This window comes from Photinus pyralis, unplaced genomic scaffold (assembly GCF_008802855.1).
Source record: "Photinus pyralis isolate 1611_PpyrPB1 unplaced genomic scaffold, Ppyr1.3 Ppyr1.4_LG6, whole genome shotgun sequence".
Lineage (NCBI taxonomy): Eukaryota > Metazoa > Arthropoda > Insecta > Coleoptera > Lampyridae > Photinus > Photinus pyralis.
The window spans coordinates 19,491,002-19,509,780 of NW_022170663.1; positions in this window are offsets into that span (position 1 = coordinate 19,491,002).

The window sequence follows — 18,779 nt, forward strand, 5'->3', positions numbered from 1 at the left end:
ACCTACACTCCAATTAAATACCTACCTAAGAAATAAAACACCCCTGACTTTTGCATTTTACTACCAATTTACCTATGTCAAACTTGACGCTTTACAAGAGTTGTGTACAATTTGTATTTGTTTAGCTTTTGGTGGTTAAATGTCAGTTTAATGATTAATATAGTATTATTGCTTTACAAATTCCACAGAAAATGTGGGAATGGAAATAATTGTGCAGTAATGTTTCAGGTGCACACATAGATTATTTCCATGAACAGTCAATCAAATCAAATTAGGCAAGAAGAAATAAACAAATCCGTTTTACAACTGTATGAATGAAACGTGGTGAAAACTGAGCACTAACTTGCAGATATGTACTTGTCAACAACTCCGTCCTCGAGATTCAAAAATTATCTACTAAACGTAAAAAAACTTCCGCTGAAAAACCCTCCAACAAAAAAGGTTGTAAAACAAGCATTAACTATAAATTAGTTAGCCAATTTTCAGTCTATATTTTATAAGAATGGGAACAAGGATTTCATCTAAATTTTATGGCGTTTTTGATGTCGACAACATCCAGCTTCAATATCTGATGTTTGCTAACTTCATTGCGGCCACTTGCATACGAATCGCTTCAATTCGGCGAACCCCTCAATTGTATTAACTTCTCAATTTGACTCCGAGCTTCGAGTCGAGATGCCGCGGATTTTTGCAATATTAACGACTTAAAATCGACGTTTAGAATTTCCATTATGTAAGCACAAAATGACGCAAAACGCATCGACCGCTGCAGAACTACCAAAAACAATTCATTCTCAACCCCCGACGCGCCAGTCTGTTGTCTGCTCTATAAATGGTAATATTGCTCTATTTTATATCCAGATACAACGTTAGGAATGAAATAAATTTTCTTATGTATAAAGAAGTAAAACTGAGTGAGCAAAAGGAAATCCGAGAATGAGCTTTTCGCGTCGGATAGTGTTTGTATTAGAAACATTTTCAGATCGATGAAAGAAAAAATGTTCAAATATCGCAACAGCAGATTGCGCGGATTGCCATCATTTTTTTAATTGACAAGGAATTCGCCGATAAATGATAGAAAAATGTAAAACATAAACTTATTTTCATTATGTTATGACAGCGCAAGTGTCTTTTAATTTAAATATTTTATTTCAGTAAATGAAAATTAATGTGGTCATAACTTGAGCTAAAAATTCTCTTTAGTGTGGAAAAGTAAACATTAAGTTAATGGGTATCTAGTATGGTTTTAAAAATAAATCTCGCTATTTTTAGGTAATAAACATGTTTTTGTGTATTACGGTTGGTGTAGCTTTAAAACTTGCGATTAATCAAATCGAATAAAGTGTAAATGGTATATACTAAAAGATCTCCCCATACTTAAAATATTGGTTTCTATGTAGAACGACAAAATGACATGACATTCACACAACATTGAGCCAAGATTTTAAATTTGCCAAAAATAGATGTCTCTGGTGCGCAGATTTCAACATACATGATGTAAACACGAAAAAAATATTTGCGTTTTCATACCATTTGGTCACAAGCACAACACAGTATATCTATAATACAGACCCTTTTGAGGCTGGCAATTAGGCCACTCACTTTGTATGACGCACTGACTGAGTGGGCTATTAAACCAAACCAATCCTCTTCGCCTGGAATGTATATAGACAAACGATCACTTGGTAGGATACCGCAGTGGAATCGTTAATGATATTGGCATCCTAGGATTCCTTCCAGCACGCAGTGGTCACGATATAGACAAATTTTGCCGCGATATAGGTACGCGCTCTTAACTTGGGTTGTAGTTTGTCTTGTTGCGGATCAGTATTTTTTGGTGATGATCAGTATTGAAATACATGTTTCGGTTGTTAATTGTGGTGGTCAGTACAAATTTAGGGTTGCTAAAAGAAACGAGTACTGGAGTAAACTCGATTTTATGGGTTTGTTCTTGAAATGAGGTTTATTATTTTGGAAATCCCTATAGTAAACTTTTCACATTAATTAGATTTAATAAACGTAAATATTATCTAACTTTACTAACAGTTTTCTTTATTGCAATTTCGTTTTATACAGGATATTAGAGTAGAGCGCGTTAAAATGTTTGTGGAATTTGCTTAATAGCACTTTGTTTATCAATAAGGAGAGTGTTTTTATCTATATGAATTACGATTGAAAATTTTTCAACTCCTATACGTTACTGTGTAACCGTTGCTTGACGTAATTTTATATCACGTTAACCCTTATTGAAATGGCACTTCTCTTGACTAAATAATGAGCGCGATGACTACACACGGATTCCGCTAAGGGTAGCGAAAATGGAAATACACCTTTATATTTTAATTCCAAATTGGAACTCCACTTTTTCGTGTAACTTTCCTACTGGAGCAAAATGATATATTTTAAAAAACTGCTGGATATTATGGTACACTAATTGTCCCTCTGAACTGGATTAATTTCTCTTTAAACTTGGTTATCTCGAACGTCAAATTGGATTATTTAGGCTCTAAAGGCCGCTGACTGACCAATCGCAAATTTCTCGTATTGATTCTTCGGACACCAAAACGAGACTCTCTTCGCCTTGATTGACCACACCACACTATCTGGTTGACTCCCCAAACCAGAATGAATAATTTTGTGGAAAGCTCATTCCCTCTATCTATACTAAACTGACTTAAAACGCCTATTTCATGATGGAAAGCAATGGCAGCGACACTGTTAATTTTTACCCGTTTGCCAACTCTGATTCAACAGAAATTTACTTCTCTTTTCCTAAGCTTAATTTGCAGTGTTAGAAATGTAACACGATATAACCTCTTTCTGGCGTGTAAAACGATACAAACTCCTGAAAATGGGGCGCCAAATATGATTTTAAACAAAGACGTGACTGATAACTATGACGCAGATGGCTCACTGAACCACAATAGGCAAACTAAAAACTTGAACTTTGCATCATGAATATTTGTTCGGTTGAATGCTACTAAAACCTTGATCATCTTTAAACAGAGAAATTCTCCTTCCGCATTCTTCAATGAAAAAGATTTAGAGATATAATATTTGTACACAGAGTAGGGTTTCGAGACCCATCACATAACAGTATTCCAACATTCAAATATTAATGAGGAATAAGATTGTGTCAAAGGACCATTGTCTTGTATAGTCCTAAAACCTCCAAAGGAAGGTAACAAATATTAGCATAATTTGTACTCGAGAATAAAAGATCGGGGTTCCATAGTTAGGTACAAATCATTTACAATTAAAATAGAATCATAAACGTGGTCGATAACTAAACAAGAACAGGGCATTCTCGAAGGGTTAATTCTATGGACGTCAATCAAGAACATTTGAAACTCATTGCGAGGATTTCTTTCGGCTAGCCATCATTTTCTAACAGAGAGGTCAGGTCTAAGGAAAACCGTTCAAGAAACCTACTGAGATGCTTTATACCGCTCAGGGGGAATGATTCTTATTCACATGCCCTAGCCGCTTCTTTAACTAGTTAATAAAAGATTATGATACAACAAGAACAAATTCAATACATATTTTACGCCTCCACATACAACAAACAGAAACCTCCAATCCATCATACAAGCCGACAACAACAATAATAATAGTAAGTGGCCAGTCTACAAGATACTCCAACTTATATTAACATCCGGTACATTAATCCGAAACCCACACTTGTGAATATGTTCCACCCTACCTAAATGGAAATTCCCCAAAGCGGTTGCAACATAATTCGTAATTTTTACAACGTAATTATAAAGCGACATTCGCAATGAAACTTTTGCATGCGAAAATATTACGTATGTTCTATCTATATCTAACATATAAACAAATCCGCCCCTAAAGTACCTACCCTGCTAACTTCTAACATATTCAAATTTATAATAACAACCTACACTCTACTTATTTAACGATACAATTTTTAAACAATTACCAGTTACACCACCGCTATCGTAGTAGTTGTGCCCACAAAAGTTTCCATCGCAGTCAGCTCGCCCATGCTTCAAGGGAAAACCAAACTATCTTTCTCTTTTAAGCATAACCTTTGTTCTTTGAATTGCTAAAATTTGCGGTAAACATTTCCAGTGGCGTAGCTTGCGTTTTTCTCCTTTAAAAAAGCGGGCATGATACAAATTTAAAAGGGAGGCGCAAATTTTAGTGCTTGCTTACACGTAGCGTTTGCCTTGACCCGGCCCTGGCAATTACTCTCTACAAAACCTACCAAACTAAAAATCCCCCTACACGTCACAGCATGGTTTTCAAAGATATTGAAAAATAAATAACGACTATATCTCCTTAGGATATTTATACATATAAAAGAAGGCTATCGTTACAGGTATTTCGTAGTATTGGTACTAGAACTGCGAACTTCTAATGAAACATTCCGAAGCAACAATCTTGAAAACTAAGAGGCGTATGGGGTTGTAATGAGGAATTTCGAATAAGTACACGGTATCAATGAATTAACCTGATGAATTAAATTGCAACTGAAGCTCATTATCCTTGCAGGTGCGACGATTGTCCTGTATTATGTAAGGATTTTCCAAGTGCAATACTCTGCAAGCTATACACATACTCATGGCCTATTGATGAAAACAGATCGCCATCGAAAGAATCAGTCTGCATATATAAAGCTTTTGAAATACTTAAAATTGCTCACAAGGGACGTACGCACCCAATATTGATTTCATCCTACAGAAAATTTACCGAAAACGTAAAAAACCCTGAATTGCTTAATTAGTAAACATTACAAACGTTTTGCGGTTCCTTTTTATCTGTAGATTTTATAGTTCGACTTGGCTTAGTTTCAAATGGTTTTTATGGATTCATTTTATAATCCTAGTTTACAGTAAGTAGAGGTACTTACATAATACATATCACATTACGTAATTGACCAATGTGAGCTTTTATTTCGTGTTAAAAGTAGTTACGCTATTGAGGTTAATGTAGACTAATTTACTGATTTGTCTATTTGTGGCATTTGAATTCTAGGTGTCTTGCCCGATCCTTAATCCAAATGTCATACCTACTAGGTAAGTAATTATTAATTAGTATTAACGCTTCTGATAACAGATGTATCGTGAGTAGCCCTTATTCGATTTCCAAAGCATTTGAAAGAAAAAGAAGATGGGTAACGTTGAGAATTTATGAAAAAGGGACATGTTCATTATTTCGGTTTTACTCGCCCTTCTCTACCAAATTGCGGTACCTTTGTCTTTATATTCTTTCCGGTGACGTAGTAACAACTTTTAGTAGTTCAAGTAGGAATTTTGGGGATTGTTCGAACTAGTTCATGGATCACTAATACAACAAGTTAAAAAGTAATCGTAAACGATTTACATAAAGCGCATTTCCACTTGCATTCATTTCCCATTTGTAAGATGCAACTTCTCTTAAAATCGTAAAAATCCGGCCACAAATATGAAAGATAGCGTTGCACATGGGCAATCCATTGTTGACGTGCTACTTCAATTTCAGTTTATGAGAAGAATTTCATTTCAATGCTTTTCTAAATAAGAAAGTTGGAACTGCGCATGCGCAAACCTAAATTTTAAAACTAATTTACTATAACTAACTAATAAACTAAGATTTTCCTTTGTTCCAAGCGCCTAAGTATCAAATTTCACTTAAATAGTTCCATAGATAAAAAAGTTGGCACGGCGCATGCGCAAAATAAAATTTTGAAACTGGCGCTAGATTTTCCTTTATTCCAAGTGCCTATGTATCACATTTCATTTAAATTCTTCCATAAATAAAAAAGTTGGCACTGCGCATGCGCAAAACCAAATTTTGAAATTGGCGTTTGATTTTCCTTTATCCCAAGTGCCTATGGATAAATTTCGTTTAAATTCTTCCATAAATAAAAAAGTTGGCACTGCGCATGCGCAAAACCAAATTTTGAAATTGGCGTTTGATTTTCCTTTATCCCAAGTGCCTATGTATCAAATTTCGTTTAAATTCTTCCATAAATAAAAAAGTTGGCACTGCGCATGCGCAAAACCAAATTTTGAAATTGGCGTTTGATTTTCCTTTATCCCAAGTGCCTATGTATCAAATTTCGTTTAAATTCTTCCATAAATAAAAAAGTTGGCACTGCGCATGCGCAAAACCAAATTTTGAAATTGGCGTTTGATTTTCCTTTATTCCAAGTGCCTATGTATCAAATTTCATTCAAATACTTTTATAAGTAAAAAAGTTTGCAATTCGGTTTATAAATGGTCGAGATGCGAAAAGGGCACTGTGAATTTTGAATCGATTCGATTCCAACTTTTGGCATTGCGTATTATATGGCTAAATCTATGCCCATATTGAATTTCATGCAATTCAGTTCATAACTAACGGAGATGTAAAAGCGATCGAACATTTCTAAACAAAGTTATCGTTCACACGGACAGATAGATGGACAGACAGACAAAGGAACAGACGGAGAGACCAACCGGCAGGCGACAGATAGCAATGCAAAATTATAAACGATCTCTAGGATCGTTAATAAACGGCAAAAGTGTAAAATTATGGAACATGTAAAAAACGGTTTTTTGTTTTTTTTACAATAACTTTTTTTGTAAGCGGTACAGAAAAAATTCCTTCCTTGGTACAAGACTCGACACCATAACGAACCAAATAGCGAAAAAAGTAGAACAATAGCTCTTAAGATAAAAAACTAGTAGCGTCGCAAAGTTAGCGGACGGACAAAGTGGCCACAATAGCGCATTTTTTTTTATTTTTGTGGAAATGCGCTAAAAAGGCAATACTCTTGAGCCATTAGTTTCGTTTAGGGGCCACCCTTAAAACAGTATGACATTTGCATTTCTGCTTTAATTCTTTTTCAGCAAGCATAAGAGCTACAAAGACTGGTGACAAGTTTTTGAGTAGGTTTTGGGGTATACCCTTTACGATTTTATCGGTCCGTTGGTCCGTCATTAAATAAGTAGAGTGTAGTTAATTGCTTTATTTGCTGTTGATTTAATATATATTTGTTATCATAAATTTGAATTGGTAGGGCCTTTGTCTAAATTACGCAATTCTGAATGAAGAGTGCGTGCTTTAGGAGCGGAGTTGTTTATTTGTTATGGATTGTACACGCGTAATTTAAGATTAATGTACAGGGTGTTGATATAATTTGGAGTATCGTGTAGATGTCAAGAAGGAACTTTTCCACAAGTGTAGCATTTTACATTTAACTTATGGAAGGGCGACTTTGAATTCAATTACGATTTTGTTGTTGACTTGTGCGATGGGTCGGGGATTTTGTTTGTTTTATGTCGGGCGTAAAAAAATGTTTAATGCCCCAGATAAGGGCACATGTGTATTTTTAGCGCCAAAATTTTTTTCCCAAAAGATGCCAAAATCGTTATTTACTTGAAAAAAATACCAAGCTCTATTACCCGATGCGCAAAAAGTGATCCATGTGTATTTTTTATTCTCTGACGCCACGAGATTAAGTGGACACACTGTATATTCATGAAGAGAATTCTCCTCAACTTCTTTAAAATAGAATTTCTATCTCTATGATGAACAGTTTAGAGAATAAAAGCTAGCCTGGCCAAAATGGCAGACGCATGAGCTCTATCCATATTCTTCGTACCGTGACCCCGTGATGTGTCCTTTGAAATCAATGAAGTCTCTAGAGCTATTATCGTGTAATTAAGAGACGGCAACTCTGATTTAAATTTAGATTTGATTGTTTTTGTTATTAACGTTTTGTTTTTGCTCTCTTGTTTTCTTGCGTTTCGGTTAGTTTTGGAGGGAATTTTTGTTGCCATGATCAGAATGTGACGTTGGTCCATTATAACCTGTTCACAGAAAGATCTGTAGTCCAGACTTTGGGGACTTATACATTTCCTATTTATATTTATATTTATATCAATTACTTCATTTAAGAGTTGCTAGTTTCCGACTGACTTAGAAATCCATTTTGTTTCGATAATGGCTCCGCTGTACACCCCCTGGTCATCCCCGTAGAGGGGCAAATAAAATGATTGCTCAAAACACTATGCAGTAACGAAAAATTGGGACACACACACTTTGGCTATTAATAGCGTTAAACATGCTACACATCTATGACATTTTTGAATTTTTGTTAATAACGATAGTATTCCATGTCCAATATCTTGCGACAAATGATCGAACATTTTACTAAAATTCAAACAATTCTTCTTATTATACAATGAACTTGGTTAAAAACGATAGAAGGGAGATGAGGAATGGAAGGCAGGGGGTGGAGGATGAGAACATCAGATTTAAAGAAACTATTTTTCCTCGATTGGTTCAGCTAAAGTGAAACTATCAGCATTGTGTCAATTTTCAATCGTTTTCAAGAAAATAAAAATATTAGCGGGCGTTTTCGGAGGTGCGTACGGAGCATCAAATTTCCGAACATCCGGATCATCCGGTCATTCGTATTGTTTGAAAATCCGGATTACCCGAACATCAGGACTATCTGATGTCAAATTTGTCATGGCTATATACAGGGAGAATTCGAAAATCTTTTTGTCCATCCCGTGTATTTTGGTTAAGCCTAAACGTATCGAGAAGGTAAAAACTGAGATACATCGAGGTCACAAAACCTAACAAGTAAACATTCATTGTTATAGTGGAGAGATTTCGTAGTGGCGAGTGAGTCAATGGCCAGTGGTTCAGTGGCGAGCCACCCTTGGCGGATTGTCCGATACCGTTACCAAATTCTCCACACAACTCTGATTTACCACCGTGCCTCCTCTATTTAAACATCTACAGGAAGATTTCAAATACCTACTTTCGTCACATGGTGGTCTGTGATGCGCAGTCGCATCGATTCTTGTAGCCCACAAATGATTTTCTTACGAAACGGCATGTTTTGAAACTAGGTCCACCCTTACCTATAATTAGGCAGAGTAACATCATTTTGGTTAGTCCCAACCTAAAGTCTCGCCGTTTAGTAATCTACTATAAATCATCCTGTAACAATCCGCTGTGAGATATGATTTTCGATAATCAAATGGGTTTACACTAAACGAAGCTTCAATACCTAATCGCGCGGAAAATTGTAGGGAACAGCAAAATGGCATTAATTTGCATTATATAAATGTTAAAAGAGAGCAATTCAACCTTTGAAGATACGCGATTATTTGTGTTGTTCGCATATTAATGAACTCGAAGTTATGCATACAAAACGAATTGTTTTAAATAATCGTGAGAAGAATAGCAGAAGTCATGCTACTCAATCACAATTCACAGGCAAGTTTCAAATGAAATAAAAACTGGGATTACGTTATAGCAAAGAATACTCTTTGGTTATAGTCAATATTAAATTTCGCGCTTTTCCGAGATTCGTGCCTAAAATTTTAAAAGAGCATTTTCCCTGTGTGGAATGCATAGAGTGATTTTTGCGCATATAAATAATTTATATTTGTGGGGAAGTTGAAAAAAAATCTGTTGTAGTTCAATGAACGTTCGTGAACCTTCTCGCGCATGATTTATTGAATTGAGATAATGCACCGAATTCCAAATGACAAATTGTTCAAAAACATTGGCGTAAATGTATTGATTGCGGATCAGTATCCCCCGACGATGGTTTCAGGAAGCGCACTTCACTATTAGTATAGCGTAATAGCCTAACAGAGTGTTTGCCAATATACCCAAAATAAACCAAAGTCGCCATCTGGCATTTACGATCACTAATTTCTGTTCGGCGGTATACTCGTAACTTCCTGACCCTATACATCATTCAATAATTTATTTGATGACTGAATTAAAATTAATACAATTTTGATAATATACACAAATTAAACTCAGTAATTAATATCACTGAACTGTCTATACATTACTAATGATTAGTGCAAAATGTTCCGTCATTAAATTTATTTGTACTCAAAGAGACTGCATCGACTATCTACATTTAAAAAGAGATGCGAAATACAAACTTTTCTTTGCTACTTGTTTCGCGAATGTTTGAAACGTAAGGTGAAATGTGCACGTTGAAATGGAAACATGCTGACAGCAAAACTTCTGGACATTTTTAAACGAAAGTTTGCCTTAATTGTACATTCAAAAAAAGAAAGGATGCCCAGCAAAGTCAAGCAAAAATAACAAAACCTTTAAAAGTATTAATTAATAATTAATAATCGACGAAAATCTCGATGTTGACGTAAATTTTATTAATTTAAGTAATTCAGCCACCTTAAGTGCCTTTAAACTTCCAAATAATTAACTAACAAATTTTTAATTAACACCTGATGTAGTTCTGGGTACGAAATAGACAATTTAACTTGACAACTCTTATGTGGATCGTAATTTGGGCTCGATTAATCACAAAACCAATCATTTCCAGATAAGCAAAGTTATTCGACATATAAACAATCAAATAATCTGAAATAAAAAAACAGGCACTAAGGGCCAAAATAACACATACCACGCAACAAGCGATCGACGTAACAATTACTTAAAGAACGGGGCTACGGTCCGACTTCAACCACCAAAAAAAGGCCCAGGTTAACGTCCAGTTCGCTTATTTAAAACATTCCTTCCTTTGTATTAAACTTCGACGATAACACGCGCTTATCTTGAAAGGAATTTGAAACAACCAGAAATTCGACAATGTTACGCAAGTAACCTTGAATTCAACTAATGTGATCGAGATGTGTGTTCAATCCCAATTTATAACCACATTTTAACCTTAAAAATAATTGAAATGCACCTGCAGGGTCGCCGATCGTTCTGACAGGTACCGAAATCAAATAAGCCATTTATTAAGAAAGTAAGAAGATTATTTTGGACTACGGGTTGAACGATGTTTCTACCTTCAGCGGCTTCAGCATTATGTTTAGTATTTTAATTGCATCTATTAACAAATGCCAGTCAAATAGTGATTTTTGCAACTAGTTTTGAAAGTGATACTTTTTTTCATGAATTTGCAGTTTGATTAATGAGGGCGAAGCCCGAGTTAATCAAGCCAATTCATGGAAAAAAGACACTTTCAACACGTGTTGTACACGAAATTTTTTTGCATAGTGATCCATAATACCCCACAATTGAATAATTTGATTGACATTCGCGATTTACTGTCACTCAAAAATTGGACTATTGTTCGTAGACAGGATTAAACTCCATAGTAAAAATCGTGAAAAAAAGGACCACTTTCCGTACGATTTTTCGTTAAAAAAAGACCGATAATTTCATCACTATGTAAAAAATTTTATTTATAGTTTAATATTTCGGATTCAATCCGCTAAAAAATGTTGTGCTACTTAATTTAGCGAGATAAAAATACGTGGGTACAGCCAACTGCACTAATTATCAGGTAAAACTTTCAAACAGGTTGTAGTAAAAAATGTTGCGCCAATTGTATACTACTTATTTCTGAGGTTTACACCTTTTGTGCAGTTTTGGGAAGAGCCGTTATAGTAGCACCAAAACTTTTGATACGTTTTGCCCTGTTTGAATCAAAAATGACCATAAAAGTACTTTAAGCACAAATACGTAAAATCCTGTCAACGAGTTCGCCCCTCCATCAATAGATTAAGGAACACTCAGGTTTCCGAGGCGTCTGTACCTACCGATTTTGTTCGGAGAGCATACCCATTCTAGTCGTTTACTATTACATATATATTTTCCCATATGCGTCAAACGTCAAGAGAACGAGTCAAAACGGCCAATGCGAATACATCTAAGGAGATTTTTAGATCATATGATGCATAAAAACTGTCTCGTTCCAATGTCAATTGATGTACCTCGAATCAGGTTTGACAAAATTGGCGAAATTTTGAATCTGGGTTTTTTACGTGAAAATAACGAACCTAAAATGGATGGGACAATGGGACAACAAATTTGATCAGAATTTCATCAAATATGTTTGGTAGGTACACTATTTATGTATTTCAGACCAAAAGAAATTTAGTTGGAGAAACCACAACACATAACAGTAATGAATGATCTACAAATTCGTGCAAACCACGACAGTGCATCTTACTTGTACTTGGTTTTACTTGCGGATTCTCTCCTCACCTTTGGATTAGGAATTGAAGGGCCATCAAAGGAGACCGTATATGAAATATATGCATTTAATCCTTTTCGAATAGATAGATGCACATATTGAATATCTAACAATAATTTGGCATTAGTCTGGGTAGAAACGATATATTTTATACCTTTCCACTTGCTCTTTCCCCACCACCGCCGCCGTCACCACCAAAAAAGTACAATTGGCCATCCTTCTCATAAATTTACCTTTTAAGATATTCCTTTCAAGAGTACATATTGGCCAACCGGACGGACGGACAGACAGATGGTTGCACGAATGGAGGGGAATATTGGTTGGATGAGCTCAATTTTGTTTTCGTAAAATGCGATAAAAAGAAACGATATTAAAAGCTACTCCTATATTTCACCACAGGCGTTAAAAGCCACAATTGGCATTCAAGATGCCGATATTGTCACACAAGAAACAGCCAAACAAGTATCAAGTGTGGAAGGTATTGCTTTCAAAGTTATGAACGAGTCCCAACGGAATCATTGTAACGTTCCGTTGAATGTACTCTAGTTTGTGTACCTGACTGAATGCGCTGTTAGTGTATTGGGGGTAGTTGGTACATGGTTGGTACCATTGGCATTGGCATGACTTTCAGTTTTGCTTTTGTCGTGGTAATGACATGTCGATCTTTACGAAAAATGTCAATTTAAAATGGAAAATTCCAGTGTCATCACGCCAAAATTGTTTATACTAATCACCTAAGCGTCTTTACGCGAATGGTGTCGAGGAAGCTAAGGCTAAAAAGAAGGGAAGAAATACGAAACCCTAATTAAAAGGAGCATAACATTTCGCCTGGGATTTAAAATAAAATATAAAACAAAATTGTGACTCAAATAAGTAATAAAGGCAAACTATTTGTGTTGGTTTTTTTTTGAGAAAAAAATAATCTAGGGGAGGAAAAAGGGAGGGGGCCTAGGCAGGAACTATTGCATAACGGTTAACAATCACCGATTGAAAATAAATAATTACCAGACTGCTTAATATACTTTAGCTGCTTGTGGCGAGATCTCACATTACAAAATGGCAGTAATTATAATGGTCAGTATTATGGTGTTATCTTTATTTACTTTGATTGTATTCTTTTTTTTACATGGGGAATGATTGGGGGCGGGCGAAACAAGAGGGGAAATACAAACAATTTAATTAGTGACAGTACCAATATACTTCCTGTTTATATTGCTGGGTCCTCAGGGGATGTTAAGGGTAACGTTATAGAGTAGGGGAGTAGGAGAAAATAGGGTGACTAGGAACAAAACTTAAGCGGTAGGGGAAGTACAGAATAGAAAAAGGAACAATTAAATGGGGAAACTGAAACGATGGGTAAACGGCGTCTTCTTATCTTCGGAGCCGGCTGATGGTGGTCGTCCAGAGACAGCTTACGTTGAAGATTGTAGGTAGACACCAGTACAGTAAATTAAAAAAAGAAGGCCCTAAAAGGAGAACAAAAAATAACAACACGTAAAACGACAACAAACCAAAAAAAATACTTACAAGGTGTTGGAGGCCTTAAAGAAGAGTCATCCGGTGTGCGACGAACTACAGGAATTTAATGGCAATTCTACAAAAAAAATATACACGATGTACGAAAAAACTAATCACAAAGGGGTACTTACAGACAATGAAACGGAAGCGCACACGGAAGGATTGTAATAATAATCGTGGAACAATTAAACTGCGTGATTTGAGAAATCGATAAATCCGCAAAATATGAGCGGCTCGCAATAATAAAACTTGTGGGAGCTTCTGGTGATCTCAAAAAAAGAGGCTGAATCCCAATTAGGCTTGGATCAAAAATTATAAAACTTTTCTGCACTTCATGCACGCACAACAGAACGATAATTATTGGAATGGCCCCCGAAAATAATAAAAAAGAAGACGAGCACGCAATCAAGGACGAAATTTGGGGAAAATCAAAAAGTAACGGACATTAAGCGGAAATAACAAAAAAGCGGGAAAATAAACGTAAGGCGGGAAAAATTAATACAACAAACAAACGATAGAGGACACTACAGAGAAAACCAAAGAAGCGACACAGAACGTAGAAAGCAGGGTGAAAGATAAATGAGCATAAAATCATAGGGGAAAGATTAAAGAACCAAAAGAAATAGGAAGAGGATAAAAAGGGCATAATAGATATAAGCAAAAAAATACGGCGAATTTCAAACGTAATTTATAATCCCAAAAGAAATAAAAGAAATACTAGAGAATGGTACGCCAGTGGCATACAACCAGCAACAAAAAAAAACCCAAAAGAAAATCCCTAATTCTAAAACATGAACTTTAACCTAAATTAAAACCAAAATAAAACTTCTAAAGGGGTTTCGAAGGCGACAAAACTAAATAAAAACTAAAAGCGAAAAAGGAACGTAACATACCGGATCTATTTATTGACCTTCTAGGAGTCGGGAATAGGAGGGAAAGTTACATGCTTAGTGTCGTTTTAGCCGCTGATAGGGAAAACAAGATGCCGTATCTAATTGTTCCGTTTTTTAAGGACAAGGTCGTTCGTCCGCACGTAGATAGGCATATAGGTGGCAACTGTAAATTGGGCGCTACTCTTCTTATTGAAGATTACTTGTCGTGATGGCTGTATACAATAAAGTTGAAAAACTTATTAACGTCTTCATACGGATCGCAAAAACGACATTCATTGCCAGACCTTAAACTAGTGGCAAAATTACATAGTAACGGCTGTCTTTTAAATGGCAAAGCTCTTACCTGTAGCATATCCACAAATAACAGTTACCTTACTTTGTAAAATGAGCAATGTCATTTTAGTTATTTGGTTTCGCGAAATAGTCTTGTTGAATATTATTCGGCACCAATTATTGTTGGCTAAATGTTCTTCTGGTTTAGTTCAAATTTAACGCTTTCTGACAACTTCACTCATGGCAATCATTTAACAAATGTCATTTGCCAAAGTTGCCAAGCAACACACTTATATGTCAGTTTTAACTTCAAAATTTTCTCTCTTGTAATTTAACATTCGACAAAACATTTTCCGAATTACATATCTGTAATTCCAAAAGAGTAATAAAAAGTGTAAGAACTATGAGCGTTTCAGCAACAGAAAATGGCCGTACCTTGCTTGAAAAGCTATGAACTGCGAACACCAATTTGGACGTGATATTTCACTTTTCGAATGTTTGTACATTTCTCTGAAAGATCGACGTGATGAATGTCAGTATTTCGCCGACCATTTTACGTCTCCTTGGAAAATAAAGTGGTAACCATAGACAAACTTTGTTAGTTGCATAGGAAATTTGTGAAACTACGTAGTCGTCTGGGCGTTACTAACGTATCAAACAAGATTGTTTTGTTAACTTCAAAATTTTAGTTTGACCTTTCAGAGAATTTTATTCCGAAATTATGGCATGTAGAAGACGTAGACGTAGAAAGAAGGGCACAAACGTAATCTGCAAAAGACGAAAAAACTCCCGCTTTTCAAAAAATCCTTTTTTAAATTTCTTTACAAGAGCTGCGTAAGAAATACCCACGTGGCTTTCATGCAAGCTGACGCTCGAAGGAGCTCGCCGGTGATGCAACATGAGTGAATGTCGCAGAAGAAAGTACCAGTGCAGAGCAGCACAGGCCGGAAGGGCTGCTAAAGCCCTTTCGAACTAAGTGTAAACTGGGCGAAGGAAGCTCAGATGTAAGCTGCAGAAAGACGGCGCACATGCAAACGTAAAGTAAAGAGGCGTACTTGTAAAAGGAAAAGAAGGAGGCGCAGACGAAGTTGTTCGAGAAGGAAGAAGAACTAGGTGCAAGACTGGCAGAAGAAAGCTCAGATGTAAGTTACAGAAGAGACGACGCAAATGCAAACGGAAAATAAAGAGGCGTACTTGCAAACGAAGAAAAAGAAGGATGCGCAGACGAAGTTGTTCAAGGAAGAGGAAGCGGGTGTGCTGAAGGAAAAGAACTGCTTTTCCTTCTGCACACCCGCTTCCTCTTCCTTGAACAACTTCGTCTGCGCATCCTTCCTTTTCTTCGCCCTAATCAGTCTCAGACATCGGTCGTATCGCAAGAAGCTTCTGAAGCTAATAGAGAGTCTGTAACAATGCTGGAATGACGTCACACTCTCAAAATTTTACATGTGATTATACTTTTATAGATTTTTATATTATACAAAACCTTTTTTATCTATGCTGTTTGATTCAAAAAGAAACTGTTGGGAATGTAATTTAGTGGCACAGATACATACATTTCTCTGAAAGCATAAAAGCAAATGCCCAAATACCTTTTTGAACTAAAATACAGAACGATAGTAGAAACATCCGGCAACGCACGAGGTTCTTAGATTTCAACAAACAGTATTCCACAGTGAAGGTCAAGTGAAGCATCAATTCCTGTTTGTGTGTCCTTCCCGTTATTTTCATCGCTTCTCCAGAACACTCTAATACGTAAGCCCCGTTTTTGGGTGTCATTTTGTAACGGATGTTACAAATACCTCTTCTACTCCATCCTACCTCTGGCTAATCTTCGCATACCTTAATTAAATTACGGGTGGTTCTTGTTATGGAATTATGTATAATGTGCGCCCGATAGCTATCAGTTAGTAATTCTCTCCTGGCCTCTTAAGGAAAAAGGTAAAGGGATAAATAATAAGTCAATAATCTTTATTAAATTATGAAACGGTTCTTATTTTCTTTAAGGTATGTTCTTGCTGCAATAGAATAACATAATTAGTAAATGGGGTTTGAAGCGTAACAATCCTGTACAGCAAATAGTTAAGAAACATTGATTCGCAAAACATACTTCGCATCGATTGTTCCTAAATACCTTTATCGTTTGTGCACCACCAGTTCTAGACGAGTTCGGGTCACGGCTTTCACTCACAAGGAGAGTTATCTTGCATCCAGCTGTACTATGCACGGACCGACTATAGACCTCCCGCCGTTGTTAGGAACGCCAGGGAAGGACCCCACTACCAGCAAACGCCCCATTCGCCGCAACGCCGGACGCCTCGACGAATTGTTAATAAGCACCACCAAGGGCCAGCAAAAACCACTTGTGCCTGGGCAAGCCTACCTTCCCTACATAAGCAACTGAGGCTGGTCGCTTTGGCTCAAGACGTCGCCACCGCATGTCATCACGTCCCGGCTCTGACCTAACTCCGTTCGTCAGGATCGGCGCTATCCGCACCTACCTACGCCGCTTCTGGCATCCTGGTACGCCGTGGATATGTTCAAGCTTCTTGTTTTCTTTCTTCGAAATGCTGCGAAAACCTTCGTCCGCAGCATGACGGTGGCTCGATCGATATGATTTTCGCTATTGGATTAATTTCAGTCTTCGGGATCCATTCAGAGGACTGATTGACTTAAAATTGCACCTCGCGCTTTGCGACAACGCGGCGCAGGTTCGCCCCATGTAACGCCGCTTAAAGCCTCCTGTCTCATTATTTGTCATTTAACTTTGGGTTGCGATAGACGTATTTAACTCGGATCTCTTTGTTCTTACCTTATTACAATGATCTGATTCATTTATCTCACCCTAAATATGCACACATAGTGCAGTATTTATTTATTTACTCTATTTGCATCTGAAATAGAATTGTATTTCTAAACCGCGATTTTTACTTTATATTTCCAGTTACCTTTTAGCTTCCTTAGAGCTCTTTTACACGGTGGTACTGTATGCGAAATACTGTATCTTTGTCATCAGAATTCCAGCCTTACGCAGTGAGGTACTTCGATTTTCAGTGCAGTGGCGGGGGGGTTTCTGTAAAGTCACACCACACCTGATAAAATTGACGTTGCAGAAGCCATTTTACTATACAATACATCAAAGGTGCGCTCCATTTTATGACTATTTTGTTTCTTCGGGCGGAGGTGACGAACAGCACTGACCGGTTGCTAATGAAAAGGTACCCTCCTGTAAAGAGTTCCATATGAACCAATAGCCCATCAGTTCCCTAAAGTCGTAAAATCTCCGGGCGACTGGACCTAGCGGGAAACCGAAATTTAGTCGCCGGTACTGTATGCGAGAAGTTTTCGTGTGTGAACGGCTCCATAAGACGCAATGTTACAGATGTATCCGAGATACCAGTCTGCGGGTGACTGTATCAACGTGTCTTACGGTTAAATAAAAAACCGGGTTATACATAAATGAAATAATTGATTTCCTTACAATGCATAAACAAAAATTCACACACACAAGATTATAATTCCGTATCTATATAATTTAGATTGTGCATTTTTTCTACCCTATAAAATTCTCTGTACGTACGGAGGCTCGTTAGAGCTTTATTGGTGAGCCTGCGTAAATCTGGGTGGGATTTGGAGGAATGCGACAGATAAGGAGTCCAACGACGTACAAATCTACCCACGTTACATTTTGTTTTCTCCAAACAACAGTTCACGTTATACGGCAAATAGTAACAACAAATTTATGCAGTAGGAGGGAACCCTTTGAACGAATATACGGTTTTTTCAGATACCAAAAGTTGTTGTTGGGACATTACCACAACGCATATACGTAAATGCTACGCTGAAAAAATCGGTATGTATTTCCAAAAGGAGTTGAGTATCTAGTGATGAAGGATTATACTATGGTAACGTCTACGAACGCTAAAATAAAAATATGAACAAAGTTGCTTTTATATAAGGATACACTCCTCTATCTTCCCAATGGAAATAAAGGATCACAATCTTCATAGTCCATTTCAAAATAATGGATGAAACTAGCCTCCCATTCCTTAGCTTTACTATGTAAATGGTTATGCATTTCGACTAAAAGCACTTCAGACACACCACAATTCTGTTGAAAG